The sequence below is a fragment of the Sciurus carolinensis genome, chromosome 15, assembly GCF_902686445.1.
Source record: "Sciurus carolinensis chromosome 15, mSciCar1.2, whole genome shotgun sequence".
NCBI classification, from domain to species: Eukaryota; Metazoa; Chordata; class Mammalia; order Rodentia; family Sciuridae; genus Sciurus; species Sciurus carolinensis.
Genome location: NC_062227.1, coordinates 30,986,299 through 31,000,912, shown reverse-complemented (window position 1 = coordinate 31,000,912; position 14,614 = coordinate 30,986,299). Strand labels below are relative to the sequence as shown.

At 43.4% G+C, this 14,614-nt stretch overlaps 1 protein-coding gene and 1 long non-coding RNA gene across 2 annotated transcripts in view; one reads left to right on the top strand and one right to left on the bottom strand.

The window, feature by feature from the left end:
• Positions 1-14,614, bottom strand: part of Colec12 (collectin subfamily member 12) — a 178,172-nt gene that overhangs the window by 47,644 nt on the left and 115,914 nt on the right. The gene's annotated exons all lie outside the window — the stretch shown is intronic.
• Positions 4,751-11,681, top strand: LOC124965812 (uncharacterized). The gene is made up of 2 exons (XR_007105233.1): positions 4,751-4,881; positions 11,403-11,681. It is a non-coding gene; the product is annotated as an uncharacterized LOC124965812 (long non-coding RNA).

Here is a 14,614-nt window from a genome sequence, read left to right as displayed (position 1 = left end):
TGCACAAAGGTTAACCTGTGAGCATATCTAATGTTACAAGTATGGCCTATAATTGTGATAAAGCCGTTCAAGAAATAAGCCACATGGAGGCTATGATCTCACCCCAGGAAAACACCCACAGATACACATTTGGATGTGATTTCAGGAGAACCATGGGCTCCAGGATCTACCCCTAGAACAGAGGTTCAGAACTTTCGATGCCAATCCTCTTATCTGAATTTATAAAGGCTAATATTTTCTGGTAGCCTGTGACACCGACATCCTTCGGATGCCTCACAGATGGAGTGACTCCATTTACAAACATCTCTTTCCTCGTCCTTCTGCTCCCTTCCTTCTTTGGTTGCCTGGCCCCAGCAATTCTTTTAGATCCTGGTTCCAGTAACTAATTCATCACAGCAACACATTAGGCATTGTGAGTGCAGACCACGGCTGTCTATGCAGTCAGTTAAGCAGCACCATTGAGACAACTCAGTGCAGAGAAGCAGCAAAGGACAGAACCATTCAAGAGAAAGGATGCAGGATGCAGATGCTGGGCAAGCTGGGGAAAGTTCACTGTTGTTAAAATCAACAAGGACAATGTCTCCAATGGAGGCCCAGATGTCCCATTAAGAAATGTCCCACTTAATATTCTCAAAAGGTTGGCAACTGTGCTTGTGGGAACCAACAGCAAGAGGAGCAGCTGGAGTGAATGAATCCAGAGGGTCCTTTCTCACATCTGGCTTCATCTTGACCATGTTCCTCTTCTGCTCAGGCTTCTCAGGGAGCTTCCTGTTTCACTGAGAGAAAGAGCTGAGATCCATGTGGTCCTACACTGCCTTCCTCTGATTCTGACCTTATCTACTCTATCTTTACCACTTCTATTCCAGTCACACTGTACCTTGAACCCACCAGACATGCTGCCCCAGGGTCTTTGCACTTATGCTATCCTCTGACTAGCACGGGACTCTCCCCTTCACACCCTCATAATTTCCTCCATCACTTTTTTCAGATTTTTACTCAAATATCTTCTCAGAAAGGCCTTCCCTGATTATTCTTTTGAAAAATGCAACCCCTGAACCCTGTTCTCCACCTCCTTTCCTATTTTTCTTTTCTCGATAACACTTATCACCTCTTGACCTCCCAAAACAATGCAAGTTCCATGCAGGGAAGGATTCTTGTTGATTACACTCACCCACATACACCCAGAGGCTACTATACAGTTAGAACACTATCCACCTCACAGGGTTGCTGAGATTAAATGGGTTAAAACATATAAAGCCCCTCTGCACAGCATATGGCAATTGTTTGGGTTTTATTTTAAACTTTGTGGTAAACCTAATGGGTGGTTATCATTTACCATTTTACAGGTTAGGAAACTGAGGTTCAGTGTCATTTACTTGAAATTCCATATTTGCGGTTGGCAGAGTCGGGATTCCAATCCAGATCTGATTCCTTGCTCTGTGCACTCATCGCCCTGGCTCTGCTTTGGAAGTCCCGGGACAGAAGCGAGGCAGAAACCCATTCTTTCTGGAACAAACTGAAAACCCGAGGATGGTTCAGCCTTAGGAGTGGGAGGCAGGGAATGGAGTCTGCAGAAGCCAGAGAGTGTTTACTCCCAGACCTGTGTGAATCTGAAATGGCGGGTGGCGCTCTGTGTACTTCCTACCTTCACCAAAAAATGTCAGCAAGTCTGCCAATTAAAAAATGTTTTCATGACCCCAGAAAATCCATGGATTGGAGACATTTACTTTAAACAGTCATTCCACCATAACAGGAAAGAGGCAGAGCAGAGGAGTTTATTATAACAGCTGCTTTCATACCCCAAACAAGGTTTGGCTGTTTTTGGCAGGTTGTACTGCAGTAGAGTTGGCAAGAAGCTGACAGACTGCGTGAGTTTCCTTTCAAAAGATCATTTTGCTCGCTTCCCCCAACCGAAAAAAAAAAAAAAAAAACACAGCTGGACTATCTAGTGTGAACTGCAGATGTCTGTTCCTCCACTGCCCCTCTGTCCTACCTGGACCTCAGTGGGGCATGGGTTTGTACAGCAGAAAGAGCCTTCGGATTGCAAAGACCTTGATTTGAACTTAATGCTTCCTTAGCAGCTGCTCAACTCTCCAAGACTCAGTGTCCCTGCCTGCGGGGTTCTGATGAGGACCCAGGTGAGACAGAGATGCAGCACAGTGCTAGGTTCTGTGGGCAGCTGCTTTGATGCATGGTCATTATTGTGAATTTCCGTGGCTGGAGGCTTCAGTTCTGCCTCCTTCTGAGGGATCTCCTGAGATACTTCATCTTACCAATCGCAGGCAGCAGAGAAAATAACAACCCCTTTCCTGAAGAACTTTTCAAATGTGACTTATCTGCAACCCCTTTCCTTCAAACCCAAAATAGAAATAGGACAAAGAGCGGTGTCAGGGTACCCCTGTGTGTGCCAGAAGGAAGAACGGGAAGGAAGAGAAGAGGACCCAGTGGTGGCCTGAGGGCACGGCTTCACTGGGCTTTAAACTGGAAATCCTACAGGAAGTGAAGGCCCCTGACTGCTAGGATCTGGGCAGCACTGAGTTGCACCTCCTGTAAAACCCAGTGCTCAGCAAGTGCCTGAAACCATTTCAATGCTAATGGCTTCCAGATGGCAGAAGTGCAGCCAGCGCAGGATGCACGCAGCACGTGAGGGCCGAGGTGTCTGATGCCCATCAGCTGGGCTGCTGACCCACCGGAAGAAAGAACCCATGTGAGTTACGTCTGAACCCCCCACAAGCTTGGATCCCCTGGCTGGACTCAACAGTGGGTACTGGGATATGCCAGGAATGGACATGTCCCAGAAGCCACCTTCCCGAGCTCTCTGGCCACACTTGCTCCTTAGCATCTGGGTCTGAGCCCCACGGACAGCACATGCCTGCTGCTCAAAGGAAAGGAACCTCCCAGAGCATGGCTGGGGTTTTGGACTGTGGTGGGGGAAATCCTTGGCCATTGCTGGAAGCTTTAAAGACCTTTAAAAAAAAATTAAAAGCTTTTAATCCTCTGTCTATTCAGAGCTTTAGTTTGGAACACCTGCCTTCCAAAGAGAAGCAGGGAAGCCAGTGAGCAGCCCAAGAAAGACAAGAGGTGGATTCAAAGGACCACACCATCTGGGCACATAAACAGCAGCACTCCTGGGCTCCAGATCAGGGAGGGGTGGATTGGGGGAAAGTGGGTGGCTGGGTGAGAGGTGGATCCTATGCTCCTTTCCCAACTCAACCAAAAGGAGACTGTGGAATTTGTACATCTTTGGCCCTAGCTGCATGTCTCCGTGTGACATCACTGATCAATTAAAAGGGAGACCCCAGAGTGCTTCCCATCAGCCCTGCCTGTATCTCAACAGAGACATTGAACACCATTAAACACACGTAGAGTAATTATCTGGGGGTGGAATATCCCAGAACAGCCTGCACACTTTCCACTGTTGACACAGAACTTTCACTGCCTGGCACATTTCCCAGAAGGCACCCTGCTCCACGTGGACCAGGCTGCATGGAGCTAATGGTACATCAAAAGACACACTCCATGCCCAAGGTGTGGCTTAAAAACAAAAACAAAAAAATGTTATAAATAAAAGTAGGCAGACGAATGGCTATTTTAAGTTGTTCCACTGTTTAGGGAAAGTAGTTACAGGGACAGGTGCCAGGGTTTGCAGAATATTCTTCCATTCCTGTGAAGCTGTGTAAAAAAACCAAGTGTATTGCCTAATGAACCAAAACAGTCAGATGCAATTATCACGGGTTCCTCAGCCAGCTGACCAACATCAAGTCCTGTAGGGCTTGGCCAGTGAGGGAGAAAGGAGGCAGCAAACACTGCCCTCCAGGAGCTTCCGAGGAGGACCTTGCAACTGATTTCCTGGCAATTCCTATTAAAAGTTGTGGGTCAGTCCCCAGCTCCTTCTACACTTAGACACTGCTCTCCATGGGGACAGTGTGAATGCCAAAAGGTATACTTAGAAAATCTATTTTGTCTTGTCCTTTCAGAACTCTTCTTTCCATCATGATGTACTTTGTTTCAATTTATTTTCCCTTTTTCTTTCCACTCCTGGACTGCTCTCTCTCCAAGCTCGTCCATCTTTTCTTTCTTTCCCTGCATACCTATTCTCCTCTGCCCTTACCCCCACCCTCTTTCTTCCTCCTAGTTCTTTGTTGCCACTGCTCCCCTCAAGAACCTTACATCCAAACCACCAGAAATAACCCTGAATGTCCTTGGGTAAAGATGGAGCAGGACAGGGTGGAAGTGTGTAGGGCCATGTACAGCAAGCATCCCCCCCGCCACACCCAGGGATCACTGGTAGCCCAGGCCCGGATGGATCATGTAACCTCCTATCGCAGCACTTGAACTTCATTAGGAGAAAAAATTTCCACAAGCAGAAGTGTTCACTTTCTCCAAACCAGTTCCATACAACCCCCATTTTCTTTTTTTTTTTTTTGAAAGAGTCAGGGAACTAGAAGAAAATCATGAAGGGGAAAAAAGAAAAAAATAGAGAGGAACAAAGAGCGGAGAGAGAGACCCAGCTTCAGAGTGATCACGATGTACTTGGGTCAAAGCTCAACATACTAAAACTGTTTCTAATGTTCCACTAAGTAGTGGCCCCTTGGTGTTACTGACAAGTGATTTAGAGTCAAGTGTTCTGTCCCCAGGGGGGCTCATGAATCTCCACACACAATGGTTCCATCCAGGGAGCAGGAGTGGCCCAGTCAGGAAGGTGGTGATGCAAAGGTCACCCGACTGTGAGCATGCCAGGACAGCACACAGGACAAGAGCCATCTGGTAGCTTTGCTTGCAAGACCAGATTGAGAAGGCACCAGCATGAAACCACAAAGGAGAAGATGAAGCTGTATTTCCGGAGGAAAAAAAAAGCAAAGCTTTCTACCCAAAGCTGAGGTAAGAGCTTTATTCTTATTTTTTTTTCCAATGATGAAGAAAGACTCCTACTTCCCTCTGATTTGGATTATTTTTAGCACAGAGGCCTCAGCGTTGGTGCCTAACATGTCTGGCCGTGTCCTTTTCACCCTGAAATGTTTCGGTCTGCCTAGAGGATAAAACAGAAACCCCCAGGCATGGTGTCCAAGGCCTTCCTGATGAAACCCCCTCACTACTCACCTTCACCTTCTCTCTGCACTCCTGAGGTCTGGCATCAGAAGACTTGTAGCTTCCAGGGCACATGCCACTCTCTCCTACTGTTCTTGTCAGTGCTTCTCCCCCTACCAGGAACACGGTCCCCTGCTCACTTGTCTGGCCAGACGGCATTCATCCTCTATGCCCCACCTCAAAACCCCAACTCCTCTGTGAAGGCTGACTTCCAAGGGGCTCCATCTTCTACACCCCCACTGCCCTCAAACATCACCCCACTAGCTACTCACTTCTCACCATAATAGAGATTACAACTCTCTCTTTTCACCTTTTTGTCACCAGTGCCTAATAAAGGATTGCCGCAAATGTATATGGACCATTCAGATAGCATTCGTTGGACTCTTTCTCTCTCTTACACACACACACACACACACACACACACACACACACACACACAATGTCATTACCTCCTGCATCTCTAGAGTTATGGATTCTAGTTAGGTCCCTTTCTACCAAGTGTCTGATCAGGGACCCAGCAGTGGGGTAGACACAATGAAACAGAATGAGCTGCAGGTTGGAAATTAAGTTTAAAACTTGGAAATGGCTTTTAAGTGCTTAGAGACCTTATATGCTTGGGCCTCAGTTTTCAACTCAGGTGGGGAATGCATGTCTGCATGACAGAGTAGAGTAGAGAAAAGTGAGAAGAGGCAGAGAGAGACAGACAGGGAGAGAAAGAAGCAGAGGGCCTTGTGCAGACTCCCACCTGGTCCCTTACATCTGGTGGTGGTGGGGGCGACAACTGGCCCCTGCAGAATGGCCTTGTCTGAAGGATCACACATTATTTCCATTTTTAATCAGCCTTTTTTCAAAGAGACCCAGAATAAGAAGTGGAGCTCTTTATAAATGTCAAAGTCAGTGGATCCAGAATCAGAGAAAGCCAGGTAAGTACAGGAAGGGACCTCTTGCATTGCAAAGCAGGTACAGAAAAGTGAAGTGGATGTTAATGCAGAATTTTTGAAATCCTCAATTGTACTGAGACATAATTTGCTCCAAAACCCCAGTTTTCAATAAGCCTGGCATGAAACTGACAAGGGGAGAAAGGGATATCAAAATCTCAATTGTTCTGCAGTTATGAAATTTGGTGCAGTCTGTGTTCCATTAAAATAGTTCACCTCTCATTAGGAAAATAATTGTTGGATTTATGAATGCCAGACACTCATTGTGCACACAGGTTAAACAAAGATACAGGTTTGTGATATCCTAAAGCCGTAAAAAGTGCCCCACCACAGTAAGGGCACACAGAAGCCTTCCTAGGGATTAGGAATGGGCTGCTAGAGTAATCTGCAATACACCTGTCATGGAGCTGAAATTATTTTCACATACCATGTACGCTGTGTGTTAAGCAGGCATTGCAGATGCCAGAAGATCTGATCACCAATGAAAAATTCTATAACTATTGTAAAATCTTCTTTAAAGATCATCTTTCCTGTTCTAAGTTAGGGGCTACTCATATAAATCATTCAGATGCATTAACTGAAAAAAAAAAAAGTCTCCTTTTCTTTAACTTTTCATGCACAGAGGCAAGAATGGAGGATCAACTGATTTCACACGTGTGGTCTGACTTACTACTTTAGACAGTGGTTTGCTCCAAGGCAGGAAGAGTGTCTTCTAAGACGTGTTCTGCACCTCATCATAATGGGGCAGATTTTCCTCACCTAGTAAGTTCAAGGCATGCATAAGTAGGATTGGAAAAGACAAAAAGGCTGGAACTGGAGCAAACCCAATGTAATGAGATCTGATGAGACAAAGCTGTTCCTCATCTTAGCAGTATGGTGTGGTGGAAAGCCCACACTCAACTTTCCACCCCAACACCCCACTGATAGTGCATAAGCCCCACTGAGTGCCAGTTTCTTCATCTGTAATGTGGGCATAATAGAACTATTATGTAGGTTCAATGGGATCTTGCATGTCTAATAAAACAGTGATAACAGATTGGATCGATGTATAGTACTGCCCTCTTCTCTCTTTTTGAAGTGCTATTCCTTGTGGTGAGTGTCTGACCGCAGACAGCGCAGATTCTAGTTTGCATCTCCATGCTGTCTGTCACAAGGGAAATCCCTACATGGAGAGTCTGTGAAACATGTGGGTAAATCTGTTTAATTCTCGAGTTTGGGATTGGGAAACTCATTGTGGCAGCACACCTAAGCTGTGTTTTCTCACTTTGCCCTTATCAACACCAAAGCGGATTAAAAAAAAAAAAAAAAAGCAAAATATAAGATGAGTTAGTAGCAGCATTAATTAAAAAACAAAACGAAACAGAACAACAACAATAGCAACAACAGAAAAACTTAGGAGGGCTCGGGATATAGCTCAGTTGGTAGTGTGCTTGCCTCACAAGTACAAGGCCCTGGGTTCAATCCCCAGCATCACAAAAACAAAAAACAAAAACAAAAAAAAAAACAAAACTTAGGAGCCAGGCATGGTGGCACACACCAGTAATCTCAGTGGCTCTGGAGGCTGATGCAGGAGGGTTGTGACCAAAACCAGCCTCAGCAATATAGCAAGGCTCTATGTAACTTAGTGAGACCCTGTCTCAAAATATAAAATAAAAAAGGACTGGGGATGTGGCTCAGTGGTTAAAAGCCCCTGGGTTCAATCCCTGGTACCAAAAAGAGAAAAGAAAAAGACTTAGGAGTTTAAAGGAAGAGCAAATTCAATGTGATATGGTTACTACACAATGGGGAGGCAGGTGTATATACCTCTACTACCCAACTCCCCCAGTGCCTCAATATAACATCTCAGAGGACAAAATAATATCTGCTAAGGCCAAGTGTGGTGGCACATGCCTGTAAGCCCAGCACAGAGGAAGTTGAGGTGGGAGGAACACTAGATTTAGGAGTTTGAGACAAGCTTGGCAACATAGTGAGATCCCATTTAAAACAAATACAAAAATCCCAACTGCCAGAAACAGGATATAATACTATATCCCAGAAATATAACTAATTAGCTATATTAGTTTTGATAACAAATACCATTTTTAAAAAAAAAATTTTTGTAGTTGTAGATGGACATCATGCCTTTATTTTTTTTTTATGCAGTGCTAAGGATCAAACCCAGTGCCTCACATGTGCTAGGCAAGCATTCTGCCACTGAGCTACAGCCCCAGCCCCCAGAATGGTTTTATATCAAGACAAAAACTAAAAAGTCAAGAAACAAATACAAGGTCCAGTTGATGGAAAGCTCTATCCATTCCACAATAGGTTGTCACTTCCCCTTCCCCCACGCCCCTCCACCATCCCTTTTTCACATTCCACTCAGGAAGACACCAATGCCTCTGACTAGTAAAGCACCTTGGCTGCATCTGAAGTGCTGGAGAAGCTTTTATCCATCTTGAGGATCAGGCTATGGTCCAGGTGGATGAAACCAGGATGTCTGTATATAGGGCCAGGCAAGCATCCAGGTGATTACAATATGTAGCCAAGCATGGGCATGCTAGTCTCACTTGTATAGGGGCATGTTACCAGTTCTGGGCCACAAACTTGAGGAAGGGTGGAGAGAGAGAAGAGCCTGTTCAAAAGAGTTTGACCAGGACAGTGAGGAAGTCTGACTCTTGCCACAGGACAACTGGCAGAGGCCTTAGAGAAGGGGGGCCTTGGAGGTACAGCTGTTACTGGCAAATACTTGAAGGACTTCAGGTGTAAAAGGAAATTGTTTTGTTCTCCCTGCATTACCATCCAAGGGCAGGAACTAAAAGGAATTGAAGTTTAGCTCAATCAAGAAAGTTTTCTTATGTACATGTATGATTACACGAATGGTATGAATCTATATCGTGTACAACCATAGAAATGAAAAGTCATACCCGTTTGTGTACAATGAATCAAAATGCAGTCTGTAAAAATAAAAATAAATAAAAATTTTTTAAAAAATTTATTTTTAATCTGTAGGTTAATACTAATGATGTCAATAGGGAGGGAACACAAATACCTTTGTTTCAATAACTCCAACTCCTTCCTACATCACCGTCAGTCAGGTTGGCTGCTTCAGTGTGCTCACACTTTCTTCTACCTCTGAGACTGTCTTCAGGATTTCACTGGCCTTGATCTCATCAAATTCCATACAGAGTAATTCAGATTCCTTAAGATTTCCCCTCATCCTCTCCAGAAAAGAGAAGCGCTCCTTAGGTGGCACCTGTGGACAGAGCTGGCTCCACAGTAGCTCCTTGGTGATGCTCAGGTAGCCACAGAGGCATCCTAGGCCAGGCTGCTCAGGGGCTGGACTGGAGACTTGCTTACCTGCCTTGAACTACAAAGAGTGCCACCCTCCAACTAAAAACTTTCTTATAAGGTGATCTTCAGACAGGGACTAAGGAAGTGCAGCTGAGAGGACATGCAACCCGTCGCTGAACAATGTGAACATAAAACAGAGTGAAAGTTCACTGGGCACAGATTCTACGGGAGTTCAGGCACTGGACACAGGGAATCAGGCTCAACGGACCTCAGTGTCCTATCTAACTGTGATTCCAGATGTCTTTAATTCCAGGGGCTCAGTGACTACTAAAGGACTAATTATCAAATCTTCAGAATGAAGGAGAAGATTCTGTTTAATTCAGGAGAACAAATCTATCATAACCCTTACCAAATGGAGAAATACGAATGGGTTGGAACATAGGAATAAATCCAAGAAAACAGAAATGCCTAAAAGTTTTTTCTACCACACCATACACTTCATTAGAACAATTCAAAACACAGCAATAAAAAGCAGTCACAGTAAATGGCCTGGCTGTGGCGGCTCCCTAGGAGGGTATCTGCTGATTTAAGAAGGCAGACAGTCTGCAGAAGACTCCTGCTGTTTATATGGTTGTCCAAGTTAATTATCCCTATACTTTCAGATGAGGTGAATGGTATTCTGTTTATCTAGGTCAAATATTTGGAGCTAACTCTGTCCCTTGATAGTCATATGAAAATACATAGTGTTGTCCTTTTGGGCATTGTAAGAAAGGATCAGGTTAAAAAAATAGCATCCCCTTCTTTATGGGTACAACATAGTAAGCCTTTATTCCTAAAGTGCTCTAATTAGACCCAACTCCAAACAAATGGTTTTAAAAGGGATTTTAAAAAAAAAGAAAAAATTTTTGTGGACAATTATTTCTCTTTCTTGATTCATGATATATTTTTGTCTTTGAATTTATGGAATATGTTTCCCCACAGAGATTATGAAAATCTGGCTTCTGGTCTCTGCAACCATTCCTAGAAACAGTAACTACCACTACACATGGAAAACAGCATGAAGTTACCATAGAAAACTAGGAATGTGTGTTACCAGAACAAAGAGCAGTGTCAAACGGAGGAAGAAAGTATATTATCACAATATATGAGAAGAGGTGTGTTTGTGTGATTTAATCTGCAAAATAAAATCTTTGGAAGAGTAAGGTACTTCCTGATGGCATTCAACAGATGCCCTTTAAAGTTAATCTCATTCTGCATCAAGTCAGTCAGAGGAAGCTGGGGATAGAGGTAAATGAACCCACCGTGGAGAATATTAGGATTACTGGGAAACCTGCTTTGGATAGGATGGGGGAGAAGGAAGAGCCCTGGTTTGCCTTTTGAGGGATGGAATCCTCAGTAAAGTTCAGATTCACTGAACTTTTAGAACGATAGTCTTCCCTCTGACTGCATCCTTTAGAGTCATTTCTTCTGACCAACTTGATCCAACGTTTCTAACATTATTGCAGGGCAATCAAGGCACTTAAGTAAACATGGGCATGCAGCCATGGCAGGAAGCCTAAGACAGGGTTGCCGCCATCTTAGAAACCCAGAATGATATTGCTACACAACCCTGCTACTCAAAGTGCTGTCTGTGAACCAGCAGCATGTGTATTTCCTGGAAGCTTGATAAATGCAGAACCTCAGGCCTCTGCCCAGACCTACAGAACAGAATGTCCATTTTGGCAGGATCCCCAGGTGATTCCTCCTGTGCTCCTTAAAGTTGGAGAAGCACTGTGATAAAAGACCTTAAAGTCTCTCATTTTTCAGATAGAAAGCCAAGGCTCACAGTAGTTGGTAACTTGCTCAAAGTCACACTATGAATGCATAACAACCAAATCTAGAACAAACATTTCTTGATGGAAAAACATGTTACAGGAAAAGAATAGATCTGGGAACCAAGAAGATCTGAATTTGGAAACTCTGTGTCTCCATTTTTTTACCCATCCCTAATAGGGATGATTTTATTTTCCTAGCAGTATAATTCTGAGGATTCAACCAGATAACATATGTGAAATGCGTGAAGTGTTCAAAAAACTTAATTTCCCACATTTTTTCTGTTCCCGCCAGCACCTTCTAGGAACACACAGCCTTCAAGAGAAGCCAGGGGCTCACCATGTGATGAGGAGTTTCCTTGGGCAAAGAACACAGAATGCTACCATCTCTGCTAAGGTGGAGTGCCACACTGCTGCTCTGTGTTCTGTAGGACTGTTGTCTGTGCTGTATGGAGACCCCTGGATGTTTCTAGTCCTGTTTTCTAACACAGTGACATGCTCACGTTTGGCAGGTTAATTGGTAGAGTTGTCAGCACAGCTGCCTTTTATTGCCAATAAACTCGGGTCCCTGAGAGCTGTGGCCTTAATTATTTGTTATTTCTTTTTCCAAGGGGGATAAAGTATGTCTTGCTTTTAAAAATGTGTCTCCCGCATCAGGACAAGAAACTGAAGAATTCACTAAGGAATTTAGCACACGGTGGTGACGAGGAGTGCCTCACAAGAAACAAAAAATTAGCAGAGACTTCAGCAATCTTGCACTAGCCTGCAATCCTGTTTTTCTCTATCTTTCTGCCCCCCAAGAGATTCAGGCTTAATGGCAAAAATTTCATTTCTTTTAATGGCAGAGAATGGTCTGCTTGTGGTCTAAGTCAGTAAAATATTGTGATTCTGCCCCCACAACTAAAACAATGTTTGAAAGCTCTGATGTCATGGTGCATTCCTTTAGTGATCTTCTCCTGTGTAATACTTGAGATCTGCTCAATTTCTCATAGCACTACTGTTTCAGATACAACCATACTTGACTGTATATTTCCATGGCTTTTAAAAATAATGTGAAATTCAGAACCTTTGTGGACAGCATTGAGAGTCAGACAAAAAAATCATCCTGATGAGTGTAATTGCTGCATAACCTCAGTGTGTCACTTTTAAAAGCTTCAGTATCTTGGGGTTAGAGAACTTTTCCTTACGTGTGACAAAAATTAATATTACATAAAACAGAATCCTGCTGACCTGACTTTGTACACTACCAAGAAACATTCAATCTGGCCAATTACTAGCTTTCTCAAATATTTGGGATCTAGAGAATTCAGAGAAAAATTCAATCCACAGGGAACACCAGAGTTTGCTGTAGTCAATGGTTTCAGTATCTTCCCCACAAAATAGTTTACTGGATTGGCCAGTAGTCAGACAGATTTAAGTTTCACCTTCTTTCATTTCTACCTTCTAGTCAAGGGGCTAATGAACTGTAAAGACAGTCCCAACTAGACAGCAGGAGGGACAAGAAACAAAAAGAACTTGGTAATGGGCCATGTACATAATTGGTCCATGAAAAAAAAAAATCAAGCTGAAATAATAATTTCTAAGGCTGTTAGTATCCCTGAGCTTCCACAATGGCAAAACATAGTAAACTAGTTATTATACTCTTCTATTATATTCAAACACAACCTCACTTTAAATAGAGACCTTGTAAAATTGAACTAGATTGATATTTTAATCAGAGTTATCTGTATAATCTCGAACTAAAGCTGCCTAATTGGATCATCTGCAATGGCTCTTTTGGCCATTAGTCCTAATTAACATGGCGCCACCATTGCTGCACATGCTCATGTGGCTTGAAAGTAGGAGCTGACATCATCTGGGGCCTCTTTAGGAGGAGATTCACTCGCAACGTTTTGGTATGTGGGTTGATCTCCCCACATGCCAAACATGCATCAGTGAAGTCTATGGACCCAGGCTGACTACATCTAAGTCATTTTGTTGGCTATCTGTGACTACCATGTCCCAGAGTTGATAAGTTACAAAAATGGGAGACATAGAGATCATGCTGGGGAAACACCTGAAGGTATTCCCACAACCGATGGTATACCAACTTAACAGATGTAACATTTAAGGCAGGTTTTGCCACAAACTTTGATTCTCAGGAACATTTAACAGAGTAGACAAATCAGCAAATATGATAATGATTGTGTTTATAAAACTCGTATCGAATGTTTCTCCCTTTCTTTCAGGACAAGGAACCATTGGGTGAGCACATACCTGTCCTCCCCACACCAGGTCAGCTTAGCTACGTTTTCAACAAAGGGAGTTTATCTCAGGAGCTCTTCTGCCCCTTTTCTGCATTGCTCTTTTTCCTCCTGAACATCCTTGCCTTGTCCTTGGCGTGTTCAGGGCCTGCCACTAACCAAAACTGCTCATGTGGTGCTTCCCAATTTATCTTGGTCCAAAGTATCTGTTCCTCCTAAAACAATGCTCTCTCTCCTGTGGAGTGTCTAAGCCAGGTGTCTGTGTATTCATTAAATTCAAAATTTGGTGCGAAGGTGGAATCCTACACAACTCTCCCAAGGGTACTGGCAGTTGAAAGGATGAGATCTATTGATACAGTGAAATCTACAATGGATAGAATTTCAACCAATGTAATTTTGCAAAAGAAGTTATTTCAGGCAGAATTGGAGAATATTTGTCTTTTAGGCAGAATTAGAAAAAGAACTTTTAGCAGGAGATATATAGAAACTCAGCCCTCTGTATTCACTGGTTCTGCATCTGAGGATTCAACCAAGTCAAGATTGAAATATTTGAGGAAAAAGAAATGTGTCTGTACTGAACATGTATTGACTTTTCCTGTCATCTCTGAGTGATAGAATATAACAACTATTTACACAGCATGACTATTGCATTAGGTGTTAAAAGTAGTCTAGAGATGATGTAAAGTATACAGGAGAATGTTCATAGGTTACATGCAAATACTATGCTATTTTATATGAAGGACTTGGGCAGCATCTGCAAGATTTTGATATCCACAGAAGGTCCCCAAACCAACCTCTCACAGATACCAAAGGAAAACTGTATATCCATTTTACACTTATAGGCTCACTCAGTGCCACAGACTGAAACCTGAAAAGCAGAACTGGAAACTGAGCACAGCACTTCTGAAGAGCGCTAGTCCCTGAGCCTGACCCATGAATATGGGAATCTCATTTACAGACAAAATAACATTCAGAGGTCCGGCCAAAAGTGTGAGCTTTGCCTTTCTGATGACTGGTTTTTGTTCTAATTTTTGTTCTAACCTAAGATCAAAGATAAGATCTTGAAGGAATTTTTAAATATTAAAAGCACAAGTAAACAAAAGGAAGGCCTGAGCTGACACACTGCCTGACTTATTTCAGCAGGGGCTGCCCTGGTGGGAGGCAGGTTCCAGGGCCACTCACATCTGCATGTCCAAAGAGCAGGACTTAGATGATCCAAAACCTGGGAAGGGAAGTCACCTTGCTGTCCAGAGCCTGGTTGCCT